Genomic DNA, 19,043 nt, shown 5'->3' with positions numbered 1-19,043 from the left:
AGATAATTTCTAAATCTGCATCTACATTAAGTAAAAATCATACACTGAGTGAAAATCCAAGACAAAAAAATCTAAATCCTAGAAAGATCACATTAAAATGTTATAAGCCACTGTGTTTTTTACCAACATGTCTTTCAACAGGACATAGCTCATAACAAAGCTGATAAAGCTGGAAAGCTAAGAAAAAGCATTTGTCAAAAGACTTTTTAAAAAGCTGCATGAATAGCAATATCCATGTGTTTCAGAAGTCTGTAATTCATATAATATATATATACATCTTTTAGAAAGGAAATCCTGAAACACTCCCTTCTCTCCCCAAAATAATTTCCATTATCATCACCCTCTTCACTCTCTTTTTCTCCCAAAGCAGAAAGCATTGATTTTTTATTAGTGTGAAGTAATAATTTGTTTTCCAAGTAATCTTTAATGCTAGGCAATATATATGAAAAAAATCCTTTAAAAATGCTAACAAATACAAACAAGAAATGCTGAAACCAATGCAAAGTCTTTTACTTTTCGTTAACAATTATACCAAAAAAAAAAAAAAAAAAGAAAAAAAAAAAAAAACAAACAAACAAAAAGCAAAGCAAGAAAAAGCACAAACAGGTTTCTGGAGGTTTTTTGTGGGGGGTTGCTTGAGTGATTGTTTTGCCTTGCTTTCAGATGTGAGCTTTTTATTTGGTGTTTGGGATGAAGGGGGGCAGGCTGTAGGAGGTTTTTGTTGTTGGTGTTTTGTGTTCTTTACCTCTTAAATTTGGTGGAATTTGTCCACTGCAGTTTCACCCAACACCCCACTCATATCAGACAAGGTCCTGTCTAAAGCCAAGTTAAATCTAAAGGGGACTTGGAAATGAAATTTAAAAAGCCAAATACCTTCATAATCCATATATTACCAATCTTTACCTCCCCAAGAATTATTTTGGGGTTCACCTCAAATCTCCACACACAGGCACTCGTTTCCTAACAAGCACTTCACCGGATGAGCAAAGGCATCCTGGAGGCCTCAGCAAAAGCAGCACCAGAGGCACAGCACAGAAGCCAGCAGCCACAGCACCAAGTGACACAACACACACACACTCTTGAGCTCCCAGCCTCTCCAGTTGGGATCCTGAAGGGCAGCTTCGCTCTGCCTGCCTCTGCTGTTGTGAGAGATTATGGAAGGAGGTGTCTGGGCAGCCAGGCTGCTGGAAGTGCCTGAACAAGGCAGCATATGGCACTGGCCCACCTTGGCTCCACGCTTGACAACTGATTTGCAGCCACAGGAGCCAGTGGGGGGATGGAGCTCAGTGTTTTAGAGCAATCCTTTCTGCCTGTAATTTAATTTTCTCATCTTCACCGTAAATAATCTCCAAGCAAGCAGCCACATTAAAAATGCCAACAGCAGATGCACACAGAATGGGTGTTATGGCATGGAAATGAGTGCCTGTGCCTTGTAGGACCATGCAGGTAAGTGCAGTAGCACAGCTTTTGCCAGGTCCTTTTGCAGCAGATCTACTTGGACAGATTAACCAACTAGACAAAGTTAAAAAAACAGGAACATTTAGGAATAAAGGAATTCCCGGTTTCAGGCTTAGTGCTCGCTGTATCACAGTTTCTTTACATAAAGATGAATGCAAAGAGCCAGGCAAAGATGACATAAGCCAACAGTTACCTAACTTGTGCTCCAGCAACTGGTGCCCCCGAGGACTTCACTACACACCAATCACATCCATACTGCTGCCTGAAACCTGGAAAACTGGAGGCCAGTGTTTTCCAAGCCCTTCTCTCAAAGCCTACAGATCCAATTAGCACCCAAAAGCCAATTTCAGGTCATGCAGAGCAACAGTGTTTAATATGTTAATCTCTGTGGAGCCTGCATGGTATTTCTCTCCTGGACAACAAGGAATTGCACGCATGCGTGCACACAGAGTATGATTTAAGAGACATCAGGGCTCTTCCTCCTTTAAGACAAGATTTACATAACTAATTCTGTAATTGAGAACAGGACTGCAAGGTATTTACAGTACTTAATGCTGCTGAGCTTTTATTATTTGCTATGGGAGAGACAATGAGAGACTCTCTTGCCCCAGAAAAGATAGGTAGTCTCATCTATAGCATTAAAAAAAAAAAAAAAAAAGAGGAGGCACATGAAATCACCCATTTCAGGAAGAGATATTTTCCATTACAGAATCATTTCTCTTTTCCAAAGCAGAGGGTCAGCGGTTCAGCGGGAGCAAGGGAAGAAAAGAGGTCTGGATAGGAAAAAAGATGAGAGGTCAGGGACATAAAACAACATCTAGAAGGCACACAGGAATTCCAGTCAAGGTCTCTGTGCAACCCCCACGCAGACTGTTAAATAAAATTGCCCCCAGATGGGTCTGCAAAACAGCTGGCTTTGAAAACAGGCATGCCACAGCACTCTTCATTATTTGAAAGGGACAAATACCAACACAAGACACTTCTGGAAACACAGGAAAAAGCCTCACAAAAAGCAGTCAAAACAATATTGCTGGTTTCATTAAGACTCCTGAAAATTCAGAATAAAGTTTTAGGTTAATGGATGGAACTCAAGATAGCCTCCTAATTTACTTCACTAATATTTAAACAGAAAAAAAAAATCTGCATCACAAAGAAAATTAAGACTACCACAACTGTCTACTTTGGCACTAGCACAGTCTTATAAAACAGAACAGGCTACAGAGGGCAGCTGGTGCTAAGCCCTAAAAATCACACTGCATCTTTGGGGGGTTGCAGTGTACCAAAGATCCAAGACACCTGAAGCATGGCAGATATGGTCCTGGAGTGACACTTCTGGGTCAGTTACATCCCAAGGAATACTAACTGCACACTCAGACTGCTTCCCAGGAAAAAGCAAAGTGCAGAAACTGGGACTCACCTCAAAAATTTAGTCCTCAACAACCAAAATGATAATGAAGATGCAACCCGTGTGCTCGTAAAGGATGCTTAAAGACTGCTCACATTTGAACTTCAGGGTGGAAATAGAAGCTCTTCCCTAAATCATAAATGTGAGCTAAAGCCATGAACACATGTGTGGCCAGGATTTGAAATCCACCCACACTTCACAGCATCACTTATGCCTGCTCAACAAATTTAACAGCCAAAATTTCCAAAAAAAAGCATGCAAGAGTCAAAAATTTCCTGGCATTCAGTGCCTCCAAGAGCTTGAAGGCAAATTAGCTGTGTAATTAGCTGTCTGTGGCCCTGAATCCTACCTCTAGAAAGCTGTACTCACACGTGAAAGGAAACAGTATTGCATGTGGCTGCTGTTTAATTTCCTGGAAGATTAATTTTACTGGACAGAAGAAAAGGATTTCTGGAACAGGTGGGCAGGTATGTGCATGTGGGCAGCACAAAGAAGATCCAGAAACCAGCAAAGCATTGGCACCTGGTGAAATTCCACTCCAAATTACCCAATCCTGGAGAAAAACAAACATTTCTACTTGTGACTTAGAGAGTAAGCAAAAAAAAAAAAAAAAAAAAAGGCACTCTGCTCTTGTGTGACCAAAGTTAGGTAGTTCTTGAAATGAAGAGGTTCAATTATCAAAAATGCCTGAGCATTAATCTCCTGGGGAACCAAGCCTCCTTTCTAAAGTTCCAAGCTCACAGTCCCAAGCCTTCCATCACCTCTGAAAACCCTGCCCTGAATTCAATGCAGGTATTTTGTTACCTCCAGTAGCAGAATAGCAAGGCTCATCAATTCAGCACCTGACCAAAGAAGACCAGCAGTCTTTTCATGTTCCCCATCACAAATTTAAAGTCTTTTCTCCCTTTAAGATTATATGCCAGCAAGTTATCACTGTTATCTGCTTTGATTAACTTGCAGCATTTGCCGCAGTATCTGCTTTTGCCTCACCAATCAATCCTGAACAGCCTCGCTGGTACACACAGGAACAGGTAGCACTGCAGAATGTCACACTCATTTAAGCTTCTGGGGAGAATTTGATGCCATTAGACATGAGAAAACCCACATGTAATAAAAGACTACCACAGCATAGCACCACTTGGAGCCTTAGCAGAGTTTGGGATTCAGCCTTTACCTACTCACTTTCAACTAAGCATGCCCAAATACACATCTTAAAATGTTTCCTGTTAGTCCTGCTTTCAAGAAATGTATCTACCCTAGGTAGATACTTTGCCGCTGTCATTGGCATGCTACGCGTTGGACAGTCAACATCAGAGGTGATAAAAGAAAGGTAAGACAACAAGATTAGCTAATAGGTGCCAACACCCAGAACATCTCAGAAACAACTTCAGACGTAGCCAAATACAACACCCATGAGCCAGCAAATACTTGGGGGAATTAGACAAAATTAAGCACGTTAAGGCCAGGTTGGATGGAGCTCTGAGAGACCTGGTCCAGTGGGAAGTGTTCCTCTCCATGGCAGGTGTCTTGGTTTTGCACGGGACCAAAACCACGACAGCAGGGGGGCTGGAACTAGATGATCTGTAAGGTCCCTTCCCATCCTATGATTCTATGAGGATACCACCTCTAATTTAGGAAGCTTCCAAGCTACATGTGATCATAAACAACGCATTAGGATAGTAATGTGTTCACTCTTCCCTAGGCTTCCGCTCATGGCCACTGTCAGAGGCAAGACCTGAGGCTAAATACACCTTTGGTGTCAGCCTTCCCCTCGCTTCCACAGCCTCAGGAAGCAGGAGCTTGGAGGCACTACCCTTTTATCCCTGCTGCTCCTCAGTGGAGCCCAGGCGGGTGACTAGGCTGGGCCCAGCAGTGAGAACAAAGACAAAAAAAGGAGTGAAAGAACACAGAATTTTCAAATAACTCCAAAATCAGAAGCGAGGGAATCCTTTTGAGCATGAAACAAGAGTGAAAGGCGGGTAGAGAACCAACATGACATTAAAATAGCAGGAGGAGGAGAATACAATTTTTGAAAGACACCCACAGGGAAAACGCTTAATTGTTTCTTTTCTGCTCCAGTCTCCATGCAGAACTATTCTAGGTTACACTATTTAACAAGACAACCTACGCACAAAATAAGTAGCTGTTAATATTTGGGTGAAACTTGGGATATGCTGAAATTATTCGGTAACTAACACTTATAATCAGCTCACATTGAAACAGACAGCAGATTGCATGCACCCCAGGCATCCTCACATTTGCTGCGCTGGAAAGAAGAGATATGTCCCACAGTACATTGTTCAGCAGAACAAAAACTCTGCATCCCAATGGACAGCACACCAGCCATTTTGAGGATCCTGCACTGGTGCACGTGTGTAGCACGACAACTACAGACAACACCTGGAGTACACACTCCAAAAGCAACAGTGCAGAGCTAAGTCTCAGAAGTCTCCACCAAGCCCTGTGTTGATGCAAACAAAATTTTAACATCACTTGAAATTATGACTAGTGCAAACATAGTAGCTGTCTAACTCTGTAAGAAAGAAGGGGAAAGTACATCACAAATTTAGAAAGTCAAGGTGCTAAAATTCACCTGGAGAGCTGGAGATTAAAAAAAAAAAAAAAATGAACTGAAAGCCTCATCTCACAAGCATCAACAAAAAACCCAAAACAACAAACAAAAAAAATATATATAAGCAAGTAAGAGACAGAATTCTGTGCAGCACCAAGAACTTTTCCTTGCTCATACTTCATGATAACATCTGAAAAGATAGCATTGTTTAAAAAGTCAGTGCTATATCTAAGCCCCCTTGGGCAAAAGAAAAGGAGTTATGCCTTCATTAATGTTCAGGTATACATGTACTCAGATTTCTCAGTGGATGGTTTAAAAATAAAGTATCCTCCTCCCAGGTCTGCACCTAGCCATGTCCAATGTCAGCAATACATAACAATAAGCCTGACAAGCCTTTCATAAATAAATACAACAAAACTGTTTATTTCCCTTTTAATTTCTTCACTGTTTCTAAATTCACACTTTAAACCTTCTAAGTACTACTTACACGCCCTGCTCAATTTTTATTTTACTATACCACATAACCAAGTGGGTTTCTGTCTTGCTGGAATGGCAGTCATAAGTCATGCTAACAGCACCACTCTCCCATAGAAAACTTGTTTATTATTAGAGAGCAATCAGTATAACTACTGTTACAAGAAAATAACTAAGTGCCTAAAAGGCACTCCTGCTGCTAGTGAAGATGTGAATAGAAGGTACACACAGAATTTACAAAGCTCTAGTTATCTATACAACTCTGCTCTCACCTCCTGCCTCCCCACTTAATTTTTCAGAAAAAATAACAGTTTTTTAGAGATTAATAATCTGAAGAGCATTTCCCAGAAGCTTAAACCTGTTCAAATCCACAACACCAAATTATGACATTTCAAAGAATTCAAGCAGAAGAGCACCTGCCTTAATGGAATGTAAGAGCAGCCTACAAATGCCTCCACTGTTTGTAGTTTTATAGCCTAAGCCTAGCTGGAGTCAAAAGCACACAGCTAGATCATGTTTTGCCTTTCTCCAGACAAAACACAGATTATTTCAAGATCTTTATTCCTTTCACGAAGAATAAGCAAGCCTTGGACAAGGGATTGCCAGCAAGTTTTAAAGTAAAGAAGTCCAGTCTGTCCCTAGATGGAAAAACAGCACTCTGCCTTTATTGTAAAAGGATATCCTCTTTACCAAAGAGAATTGTGGTTAAAAAAAAATAAAAATAAATAAAAAACAGTTTAATATTTGAGTAATTATCTTCCCTGGGCAGTTTTAAGGTATTCATATTTCTGCCTACCCTGCTCAAACTTCACTTTCATCTCTTAGCAATTCAATGCAAGAAATTCACTACCTGTCCATCACCTACAATTGCTCAGTACAATCACTGAGTTCTCCCAGAATTCTCCGAGATCCTATTGAAAAAATCTCTCTACTGATGAAAAGAACCATCTTCATTAATCCACCTGGCAGATGCATTCTTCCCTTCTAATCATTATGTGAGTTTACAAATCTAACAAAGCTGTACTCACATCACATTATTCAGATTACAAATTCTCTGGGAAAAGAAAGCTGTTGGGCATGGTGCTGTAAATCGTCAAAACCACTTCTTACTCCTAGCTGATACCCACTTTAAGAAAAGGTATGTACACACTGACTGCTAGGGAAGAGTCACAGGCACTGTCAGTCGACTGGTTATCCCTGAAACAAGCATCTGTTGAGCAGCAGAACTCAATAATCAGAAACCTATTTTCCGCAGGCAGGACACACATTTACACAGGGCAACTCAAACTCTGACTGAAGCCTACCCAGAGTATTGTAAGCCAAGGCTGTTAAGTTATCTGCAGAGAGACTGAAACAACAGCAGAGGCAAAAGCTGTATCCTTGAATGTCAACACTAGAAGCCAATAACAAATTTAACATCACTACTGTGGATTGTTTCAGGATTTATGTATTTTTATGGAAATGCACAAGAGTTGAATGTTCAATTGCCATTATCACAGTCAGGTTAAGTCCATGAGGCAGTACTGGGGTTACAAGAAATATCCTGCAGGAAAAGCTGAAAATGAGGCTCCCTAGTTTCTGTCAGTGAAAGAGAAGAGAACAGACTTTAACAACCTAACTTCACAAGCTCCTGCTAAGCCTGGATGTCAGTCAGTTAAATATTTGTTCCTATTTCATCCTTAAATGACAGAAATGTTAAAGGACAAGGAAAGAAAATATTCACAGAATCGCAGAGTATCCCAAGTTGGAAGGGACACATGAGGATCACCAAGTCCAACTCCTGGCCCTGGGCAGGACACCCCAGGAGTCACACCCTGTACCTGAGAGCAGTGTCCAAACACTTGTTGACCTCTGTGAGTCTTGGTGCTGTGACCACTGCCCTGGGGACCCTGTTCAGTGCCCAACCACCCTCTGGGTGAAGAGCCTATTCCCAATATCCAGCCTAAACCTCCCCTGACACCTTCAGGTCAATCCTTTGGGTCCTGTCCCTGGTCACCACAGGGCAGAGATCAGTGCTGCCCCTCTGCTTCCCCTCATGAGGATGTTGAAGACCACCTCAGTCTCCTCTTCTCCAGACTGAACAAAACAAGTGACCTCAGCCACCCTTGTACAGCTTCCCCATCAGTCCCTTCACCATCTTCATAGCCCTAATTCCAATTAGTTTCTATCTCAACATAAAAAATTTCTGTAACAATCAGAGGTAGATGGTGCTAAGGAGGGGGAATACAGAAGTGGACAGTGGAATTTCTGTATGACCCCCACCATAAGTTCAAAAAATGTTCTGCCAACTAATTCATTTTTAGAGCTCACTCGGTTTTAAACTCCAGTTTTATTATTACTTGGGACTTGTGACAGGAGCTTCCATGCAATGCATAATTCAGCATTCATGTGGCAAAACTCATCAAAATTACAAGTCACAGAATAACTGTATAGCAGAGTAGCAGTATTTATGTAACCACAGTAATATAAGGCAATATTCTTTAGAGATCTTTCATTAGACCAGCTGTCACGGTAAGAAGAGATGGCATACATGTCCTTTTTTGAAACAGTTACAATAAGAAACTTCTGTAAAGTTTCACAAGCAGCAAGATCCTATGGGAAAAAAATCCTCTACTGCTATACCTTTGCTACCATTCTGCCTCAATGAGCTCAAACACAGCTCAGTTCACATCCCACAGCCTCTCACAGCTCTGCCCATCACAAGTGTACACTCCAGTGCTTCTGCTCACAGTGACTTTCCTGCAGAACGAAACACCCAAGACGACCTGACAAAATCCTTGCTGGCATTCACACTTCTGATGCTGCAAAGAAGACTACTTAGGTAGAAGTGGATTCAAATGGAAGAAAAAAAAGACAGGCAAAAGATGACTTCATGCACAGAAACAGATGTTCTGAAAGAGAGCACGAAAGAGATTTTACTCCCCTAAGAATGCCAACAATATATACCACCAGATGAGCAGAATTCTGTCCAAGTGCTATTCAGGTTTCCCAGCAGGTACTCACTGCCCTTCACCTACTTCAATACAAAGCACACATGCCATCTTTTCCAAGGGAAAGCAGAACCTCCTCAGCACAGGCAGGCTAGTTAGGACACAGTCTGAGGCTCCTGTGGCAGAGGCTGCTGAAGCAGACCCACAGGTCCCTTGAAGCTCCCACCAACCTTCCAAGCTATGCTTAGTGCATGAACAAGGCTTCACCAAGAAATGCCACAGCAGAACAACACAGGCAAGCCATGCTTGCTCCCCTTTGCACATCTTTAAAGAGTGTCCAAACCCAGCCTGACTTACCCAGACACATCACTGCCTCTGAAGAGGTACTGAAGATCTGTCTGAAACATGGTAAATGTACCAAGAGGAAAAAATTAGAAGGGTACATGAAATTGCCTGTGAGGAACTTAGAGATCCCACAAAGACACAGAAACAATCATCAGACCATTTCCTGTCATCATCTGGTGACATACATCCAGGACAATATAGAGGTCTTACAGGTAGGGCATTAATTACCACAAATTAAAAATCTCCTTGGCTTCATGCATTGAAAACAATTGTCATTTCATGAGCCTTTCAAGTTTCTAATGCATACGAAAACAGCAGTTGCTGGGGAGGTGCAGAAGGAGGTGCTGGTGTTAACTAGTGCCAAGAAGCATTGAAATAACTTTGAAGGTCAAAGTTCTTCAGTCACTCACGCAAACAAAGCAGTCACAACCAGGGCAGACAGGGCTGTCCCTCCTTGTGCATTGGCTGTGGCTGACACATGCACATCTGGCTGTTTTGCACCAGAAACTGGGTTCCGAGCTCACTCAGGAGCCAACCTCAGCTGCAGAGTTTTAATTCCAAGAAACATCTGTGTACTCGTGAGAGTCACCTGACCAAAGCCCCGCTCTGGACTGCAATCAAGATCCCACAGCAACAAGGCAGCCCTGACACCGGAGGATTAGTGCTGAGCCCAGACCGCCACTCGTGTGCAAGCAGAGCTCACGCTGGACTCGGGCCAAACCCACATGTGCAAAGCGTGTTCTCACCCCAATGCGCCAACACCAGAAGTGCAACCAAAAAAGAAAATGCAGAAGAAAGGCAGCACATTACTTTGATGACAAACGCATGTTCTGTCAAAGTTCAGGTAAGGGGACTCATTTCTTATTCTGGGGTAGGAATTGTTAAAGCAAGGAAAGGACCCACCTTACAAGTTTGAGTACAGAAGTGCCCCATGCACTGCCCTGCACCCAGCTGTGGGTTACTACCCTTGCCCACATACACAAAGAGGTTTAAGTGTCTCTACAGCATCAGACAGGGTGAAAAATCTCTCTACATACATACAAACTAAAAGCTGACAGCTCACATCAAGAGGAGGGTCAGTGAAAAATACTTCAAACTACCTTTAACAGCTACTTTCTCAGTAGCTTTGGCCTGTCTGTGTTGATCCTTAGAGGTTCATAAGGCAAAGTCCAGAACAGGCACACGCCCTGCGGCCTCTGGTTCTAAGCAGGAACAAGGGTACCATGTGAAATCTCATTTGTTCTTCAGCTATTTTGGAAGGACATCCCCACCCAGTAACTCTGTTCACAGTACTGCAGCCTCCCCCTCAACCCGCCCTTTCAGACTTTAAAGGCAGACACCAGCAACTACTCAGATGCCACAGCATAGCCTGCAGCCACATGCACCACACTTCAGTCCTTGTTTTAAACTCTGCAGGAGTCTGCAATTAGATATTCCATTTACCTGCCAGTGGTGAGCAGAAAACTTTGCTTAGAAAACCAAGGTATTTCAACATTCAGCTGCAGAGCTTTGAGAAACCAGTAGGTTTTTACCAATGCTGTTTTGTGTGATAACTGCCCCAGCACCACCATCTCATGCAGACATACCTTTAACTAATTCTTCCATTTTAAACAAGCTATTCCCCCACTTCCCTTTCTCTGTGGAAAGCATGCCTTGCTCCAGTTCTCTCCCCTCCCCTTCCTTCTCCCACTTCTAATTTCAAGCAACAGCCATACTTCCCAGTGACCCCAGAGAACACATGCTATTTTCTCGACTTTTTTTTTTTTTTTTACTATATAAACCTACAGACCTAGGGATATCAGCAGCTTTGCAACTATTGACAGGTGCCCATCAATAGAGTTGCCAGCAGACAGGGCTCAGTCAATAGCTTTAGTGACCATTCAACTCAGCTTCGGGATAAGACAGGGAAGACCCAGCCTCGCGTTACTTCCCACTTCCAATCACTGAGTGATTTTTGTCTCCAATAAGCTGTCATGTTCTTTATTTTCTCACTGATGAGGCCACCTCCAAGCACTTAAGCTCTCTTTGCCAAAAGGTACAGCATGCCTTGTCTAGAACCAAGCCCTGAGATCAAACAGAAACAAGGCTGATGCGATACACTTCTTACTTGGCATTAATTGAAACCTCTGTATAAACTGGATGGGAGCAAGAACACTGCACATACACCATAAAGACTCTTTACACAAATACCATCCACAGACATCCACCTCCCCAACACACAGTATGTTGCTGGGCTTCCAAACAACATAACATCTCTTCTGGGGGAAGGTGGATGTTATCTGGGTAAATATTACGGGTAGTGAAAGCACAAAATACTCTGGTGGCAAAGGCAAAAGGCAAAGGAAGACACATCACCTCTCCCACCCCCTAGGAAGAGGATTAGAGCACACACAGAAAGACTAACACCTCACTGCTCATTCTAACAGTTTCCATTAACAAATAATTGCCTATTTTCACCTCAGTATTACTAGCAGCATTCAAGCACAAATACATGTACTGATTAGACATGCATTTCTGAGGGGGGAAAATGGGCATTGAAACTTAAATTACCATTCACAAATCAAGCAAATTCTGAATTCTTGCTCAAAATTAATATGTTTGGTACCCTGAAAATCTAGGAAGCATCCTCCATCAGTTCAGCATCTGTTTCACATTTAGAAGCTATTCTTTGCAAATGCAGGGGTCACACTGCTTTTAAGGCAGCCTCTGCCAATTCTCTTTCGCGGGGCAGATTTAATAGCGAATTCCACTGCCACAGGATCCACTGTGTAATAATGAAGGGTAGCGTGTCAATAGATGAAACTGCACACATCAATAAGGATCTGGCAGAGGTCCCCACGGATGCCTCTCTCGCAACAATCACTCTAACGCGTGTAGGAGAACAATGCGTTACAGCCCGCTCAAAGATTCCCCACAGCCGCGCCGCATCAAAGGCCCACTGAAACGCCACGCTAAATCTCTGCACTCGGAGCCAGCGGTGCAACACGCACGGAAACAAAGTCCTTTACACTGGCAATTATTCTTTCTAGGACTGGCAAACCTAAGCAGAGCCAGCTTTTTGTTGGAACTGGACTCTTGCTAACCAACACGACCCCCAGCAATGGTTCCACCGAACTCTTTTTGGAGGCTACTGATATGGCCAGAAGAGAATGGCTCAAAGAGCATGAGAGCACACAAATTGCAGTCACAAAGCAAGCACTGAGCAGCACAGCTAAACCACGTCTTTAAGAAAGGCAGAAAGGCAAGTCCAGACTAATCAAGCCTGTTAAACAGAAAGAGTGGAATAAGAGCAGTTACAGCAACAGGAGCTGTTTTACAGCCAGTGTGAAGTAAAGAATGGTGATGGATATCTGGGAAAAAAGCCTGAGAGATGAACTGAAGCCAGAGAACAAAAGTTAAAAGCAACACAAAGTTTACATTGATTTTTTTTTTCCAAGCTACACATAAGAAAGATGATATATATACTTTGTGTGTTACAAGCAGCAGACTCTCACAGCAGCTCTGATCAGTGATGCACACAGACCAGTACATCAATCCAGCATTGGCCAATTTGGCAAAGGGAGAGAAAAAAAGAACAGAAGTGTGGGGCAGGGGAGCAGGGAGAAAAGCCTTCACACCCATTTACAGAAGTCTGAAACTGGAATAAAAAGGAGGGCTCCATTTCTCCACCCCCAACTGCAGTTGTAATCCTTTGACACCTTACAAGCAATGACAGAATGCTTTCTCTAGGGACCTGAGACTAATTCCCTATTAAGCTTTTACAAACTGATGCTTTTCCAAGTCTATAATGTGGCCAAATTTGGACGTTTTCCTAGGAACAGCAAAAGCCACATTCTTGATGTAGAGTTAACACTCCAGCCAAATTTCCAGTTCTTGTTCTAAACCACGGCACGGTTGTGCTAGAACTTCCAAACTTGGCAGCTGAGATTATTATTGGTTCAAGAGTGACAAGGAAGAAATAGCTAGAACCTGCAAGAATCAAAAAGGAAAAAAAGAACTCGCCCTGCTGCTTTCCCAAGTGTAACTATTGGAAATACTGGAGCACTTTAAGGAAAGAGAGAGTGAGGGTAGCAGTGTTTCCTCAGAGGGAAAAAAAAGTCAACCTGTGGTCCCAGAAAATTTCAGCATGAATGCCTGAAATCCTGCAGAATAATAAACAATTTAAGAGATGGCACTCATAACAAACAGTAACAAGCAGATATACTACAGGCATTGCTGCCAGCTCTGCTTATTGGCAGCTGTGACAGATTGCCTGGGAGCTCCAGTCTTTAATTAGTTCTCATTCCTGAAGTTCACAAGTCAATTAATTCTAAAAACCACCCTCAGATTCTTTTTTAAAGGAAATCCTGTCCAGAATTCTCTGCCTTTCTTACCTCTTCTTCCCATAGCTCAGCTAACAGTTCAGATCCTTTAGAGCATCCATGCAAATTCCATCCGGCCGTGGAGATTATCACTAGTCAAATACTTCAGCTTGCTGCAGCAATTCTTCATATTTCTGCAGCAGTATTTGCCTCTGCTGCACACAACAAACACTGTTCCCCAGGCTGCTTCTTCAGCCCCTCTTTCCCCACAGCTTGCCTCCTCCAGGGTAATGAACAGGAGCACCAAGTGCAATACTCCAGTGCCAGTTTCAAGCAGTCCCCTTGTAGTCACATCGACCCAAATCTACAAGCATTACCACATTGCTTTATAACTTTTCCAAGACTCAGCACAGGCATTTAGCAACACCAGTTCTACCTTCTACCTAACTCACTTTAAACTTGGTCAGAATGCCAAAGATGATTACATCTTTGTAATTCTGGAAAGCCAGAATTGGAAAGCCAGTCCAATGTCCTCTGGAAAGCCAGCTTTGAAACCACTTTAAACTCTGGAAATAATGGGGGTTAAAAAAAAAAAAAAACAAACAAAAAACAACACCATCATTTTATCTGTCTCAGACTTCATTAAGAAGAAATCAGTTATGTTTCACAATTATGAAATCTTACATGTATATGAATAAGCCAGCTTCTGATATGAGACTCAAAAAACCTAAGAAACTTTAAGTTCCTTAATTCCTGTCTTCCTTCTTATCCTATTTTATATATGCTGATCATCTGGAAAGACATTATTCAAGACTTTTGGCACCTTAGCAGCTACCTGTCAGTTTATCCAAAAGCAGTTTGGTCTGAAACTGATTTTACACCTTTGCCCCTTGCAAAACACAAGGTGTATTAAAAGTTTCTCATTATTTTTAAAGCCTCTTCTCAGTGGATATTTGAGTCTTTCTAGAGAATCAACTGACAAAAAAAAAAAGGAAAAATTGAGAACCATTGAGAAACTAGTATCTCCTTGTAAGCTCACTTGTTCTTTAGAACAGGAAATTCTAACAGCTTCAAACCTGCTTATGACACATTCGCTCCCTGCCTTGCTCAATCCCATTTTGAGGTACCTTTTGCAGGTTAGGAACTGGGGTCATGCTGGAAACTGCTTGTTATTCTTGGACAGAAATGGAAACATCGGTATGCCTAGACAATTTCACCTCACAGGTCTCTATAAAACTTTAAAGTCTGTAAGACTTTATCACTTACTATCACAGATCTGAGAAAGCAGAACAAATATCAGAGGCCTGGTAACATCTCCAATAAAATAAAAAAAAAAAGTATTAAACAGATATTTTTATTTGCATTACAATATATAGACTGACTCTATACTCCATCTAATATCTTTCTTTTGAAAGTACTAAAGACTTTTATAGACACTGACATAACCACTACTTTGACCTAGCTCCTTGTCTTCCTCAAGTTCTTTCCAACTTAACTTTCAATCGACTTCTATACATAATCTGAAAGAATTTTCAGACAACGTGTCCCCTTTCCCGTCCTTCTAAAACACAGAACTTCACACACCATAAAATATATCACTGAAAGGCATCTAAAACCAGACAATTTAAATGCTCTCTTTCTAAAAAGACCTTATTCAGATATGTTCCCATTTCCCTTCTGAAAAAAAAATACACATTTCTGTTTTGCAGGTTAGTGTTTGACAAGGATTATGGAAATGGGGAAAAAAAACTCCAACCCACAAGAAGAAGAAACAACCACGCAGAAACAAATCAACCCATGAATACATCAGATGTGAAAGCTGAAATCTCAAATGTCCCTAAATGTTTGTTTATATAACTAGACGGATGGATATATATTATTTCTTAAGCACATTCCCCTCTAATCAAGCATGTGGCTGCATTTTTAAATGACCCCTACTGCTTACTTCAAATCTTGTTCAGGCAGGTTTATACCTCAGTTCGGGGATTAGAGCCAAATACAACAGAGGCTACCTAAAGAGAGCAAGCTGTTGCTACGCTGAAATGTAGCCATCGAGAAACCTGGGGAACAAGGTCAAAGAATTTCAGAAAAAGCACCTAGACTCCCTAAAAAGCAGCCCCAAAAAGGCAGCTACAAAGGTGCGAGAGAGCCAGAGAAGGTGACTAAGCTATCGTCTGCCAACCCTAAAGAAGACAGGATGTAAAGAACAAACACTGCTCACCCCTCGCTTCCCACATGTTCCCACAGCCTACACACCAAGAAAATACATCAGCATGACAAAGCCACAGGGAAAGAGCTTCCTCCTCGGCAACACCACCTGCCCTTCAGTGCCTCACCAACACAGTTCCAACTACGTGCTTCTAGTGCATTAGCAGTCTGCAATTCCCTTTTGGAAGCCTTTTTAGCCACCTCCTAAGTCACAAAGAGATAGGCTGGTCTATCTGTAAGCCTTCTCTGAGTACCAGTGAGGATCTGAGCCTGCCTCCTTCCAAAAACAGGCAGGCAAAAGCCACCAGGGCCAGCCCTGGGCTCACCTGCAGGTGAGCAGGCACCAGCAAGGGAAGAGGGAGCAGATTCTACTCCAACATACCTTGAACACTCCTTAGGCAGTCATCCTTTCATTGCCTCCCTGCCCTAAACCTTGAGGCTCTCCTTTTCTCTAATGCTCCCACTTTAGCTGCAAATGCAGGAAAAGATTAAAGCATGCTTTTCCTTGAAGTGCATGATCACAATAACTTACACTAATTACCAAAAGCCTTCTATTGCAGAGCTTGAATTAAACCTCGATTCAAATGACTAATTGTTGTAGCTTCTGAGGAAAAGAAACAAAAAATAATTTCAGACACGAGATGCAGGAAACAACTCCAGCCATCTAAACACACAGCTCCTGGGGTTCTGGCATGCTAGAACTGACTTTCATCATTGTGGACAGTGAGTGCCACTCAGGTCTAAAAGGTGAGTAAGAAAAAGGCCATCTCTGGGAAACCCATTATCAGCAGTTTTCCCCTAGGATCTGCTGAGTACATGCTCTCCTCATGCCCCATAGCATTTAAACAAAAACCTTTTTTTATCAGATCCACTGAAATTATTACCTTGGACCTCAAACAAGAACCAGGAAAAAAATCCAGGAGGTGGAATGCTTATTGTTTACTTTACTGTCTGAGCCCTGGTCACAATCAGATACTTGTTTTGGTTTTTGGCTGTCTTGTCCTAGGAGAGACGTTTTGGTTTCCAGAGCATTTCACAGGTTGATTAGGTAGATTGGCTACAGAGTGAAATCACACATGAAACAGACAGAGCAAAATGCTCTTACAGTGCCCTCCTTTCTCAGGATCTAACCACACCAGAGGAGGGAAGAAAAAAGAGACTAGATGAAGCCTTAATATCAGGATCCCACAATCTCCTTACCAAACAGATTATAACTGTACTGGATTAAAAAAAAAAAAAAAAAAAAAAAAAATGATAAAACATTCTCATTTGTCACAGCCAAACACTTTAGCCATTTGCACCCTTTTGCTGGATTATTTTGTAAATATCTGAAGAAAACAGTCAAGTCTAAGTACTCACAAGGGATAAACTTGTGTATGCTTCAGCTCCTTCCCTCCCTTACACAAGAATTCCTCAATACTTGCAGCAAAAGCTCCAACCCATCTCTCCATTAAAGAGCTGCTAGAAATGGTTCACAGAAGCAAACTTTTCCCATCCAGAGTGAGAGAATGACTACTTTCCAAACCTCTTAACCTTTGGAATATTTCATATAAGTGACCAAGCAATGGTATCAAAAGATAGGCACTCTACAACACACACTACAAATAAGACTACAGTTCAGAGATTTTTCTGCACACAAAAACACTTTCAGTTTTAAAAGCACCATTCCAATTACCAAAAAAAAATCCCCAAGAGACAACTCAGAACATCTAGACAAACCAGATCATGAACAATGGCCATATATCTCTGCATGAACACTTTAAGTTCTTCAAAGTATTTCATCTTGAATTAAGAAGGAAACAACTTTCCCGTTGTGCATCATCCTTAATAGTTTTTACTTTCTGCTGCATGACCTTGAGCATCTGAGAGTCTTGATTTTCCGCTTGTCCTATTAAACCATCCTCTTGAAAAATCTTATTCCCTTTCTGTTTCTAAACAAAAATACTGAAGGTGAGCTCTCCAGCTCATGACTGTTTCCCCAGCTGGCAGCACGCCTATATTGTAAAGATAAACGAGATGACTAACGTCAGCTGCAAGTAAGAGAAAGCACAGTGAACACTTTTGTCTGGTAGGATCTTGTAGACAGAATACCCTCTGCCCCAAGAGCCTGCAAGCAGCCTCAGGAAAAAGGCTGGGACAAGACCAGGTTTAGGAAGCTGACTTTTCAACTGCAACTCTCAGCTCTGCAGACCTGGCTATGAAAGATTCAACATCCAAACTATGAGGAAAGTGCTCCGGCAGACTTAAGGAAAAAAAAAGTCGCAGCAAAGTCAAAAGTACAAGCACAAACTAAGTCAGCGAGTAGAGTTTTGTTTAAAGAAGAGTGTTGGCAAGTGTGGGGCTGGGGCACTGTTTAGTTATTCCTTCCACCTGAAATCTGGAAAAGGCTCCCACTTACTACCTGCAATTAATCAAGTGTTCTGAATCATGAACTACATAGAGTAACTTGTGGGACATGCTTGCTCACCAGCACCTGGTGTCCTTCTGGCTGCCCAGAGCTGACACAAAGCCACTCAAACACTACGAGACAGAGATATCTCACCCCAATGGTCTTCTAGTTCTCTGCTTTTACATTCACTGCTACTTCTGTAACAGGGTTAGCAACAACGCTACAAGTACAGCGTTGGGGGGGGCGGGGGGGAGGAAAAAAAGAAAAAAGAAAAAAAAAAATATCCCACGACAACCCACCACCCACCCTTTTGTGTACAGCTTGCTTGTCTTTATTCCTGCACGCTGCCTGGCTGGCAGTGACACCCGTAAGGAACAATGCCACATGTCACGCTAACGACAGCTTCACAATTACCTGAACACAGCGTAAACCATCACCTACACCATCACACGCTATCTCCTAGCGGGAGAACTTCCCGGCAGAGGCAGCAAACCCCGGGAGCCCGGCGGGGAGGGCGCCAGGGAAGCGCTGCTTCCCCCGCATCCCGTGTGCCCGGAGAACCCGAGCAGGGTGCGGGCCCCTCCGCAGCCCCCCGGGGGACAGGCAGAAGGAGGGTGCCCCCCTCAATAAGCGGCTTCACGTCCGCCAGGTGAGGTCTCGGAGCGAAGGAGCGCTCTCACCTCACCGCGACCACAGCCCCCGCACGGCTCCTTTACGAGCAACTACGGCTCCCCGGCCACGATCCGCGGCGCCGCGGGACCCCGGAGCCTGCGGGAACCCCTCACGGCGGGGAGCCCCCGGGCGGCACCCCGCCACCCACCCCAGCTGCGGGGAGCCCCCTAAAGTTCCGGGGAAATGCCCGGCAGCGATTCCCTGGAGGGAGCAGCGGGGACCGGGGGATCTGCGCCGGCCCGTTCCGCCCGCTCCCGGCGCCGGCACAGCCCGGCGGGCAGGCGGCACA

The 19,043-nt window shown here is 43.0% G+C and overlaps 1 protein-coding gene across 1 annotated transcript in view; it reads right to left on the bottom strand.

Annotated features, from left to right (window-relative positions):
• PTGFRN (prostaglandin F2 receptor inhibitor) overlaps positions 1–19,043 on the bottom strand; it is a 65,916-nt gene that overhangs the window by 46,306 nt on the left and 567 nt on the right. The window lies entirely within an intron of this gene.

This window comes from Onychostruthus taczanowskii, unplaced genomic scaffold, assembly GCF_017590055.1.
Source record: "Onychostruthus taczanowskii isolate IOZ18803 unplaced genomic scaffold, ASM1759005v1 scaffold67, whole genome shotgun sequence".
Lineage (NCBI taxonomy): Eukaryota > Metazoa > Chordata > Aves > Passeriformes > Passeridae > Onychostruthus > Onychostruthus taczanowskii.
This window is presented reverse-complemented; position numbering and strand designations above follow the sequence as displayed.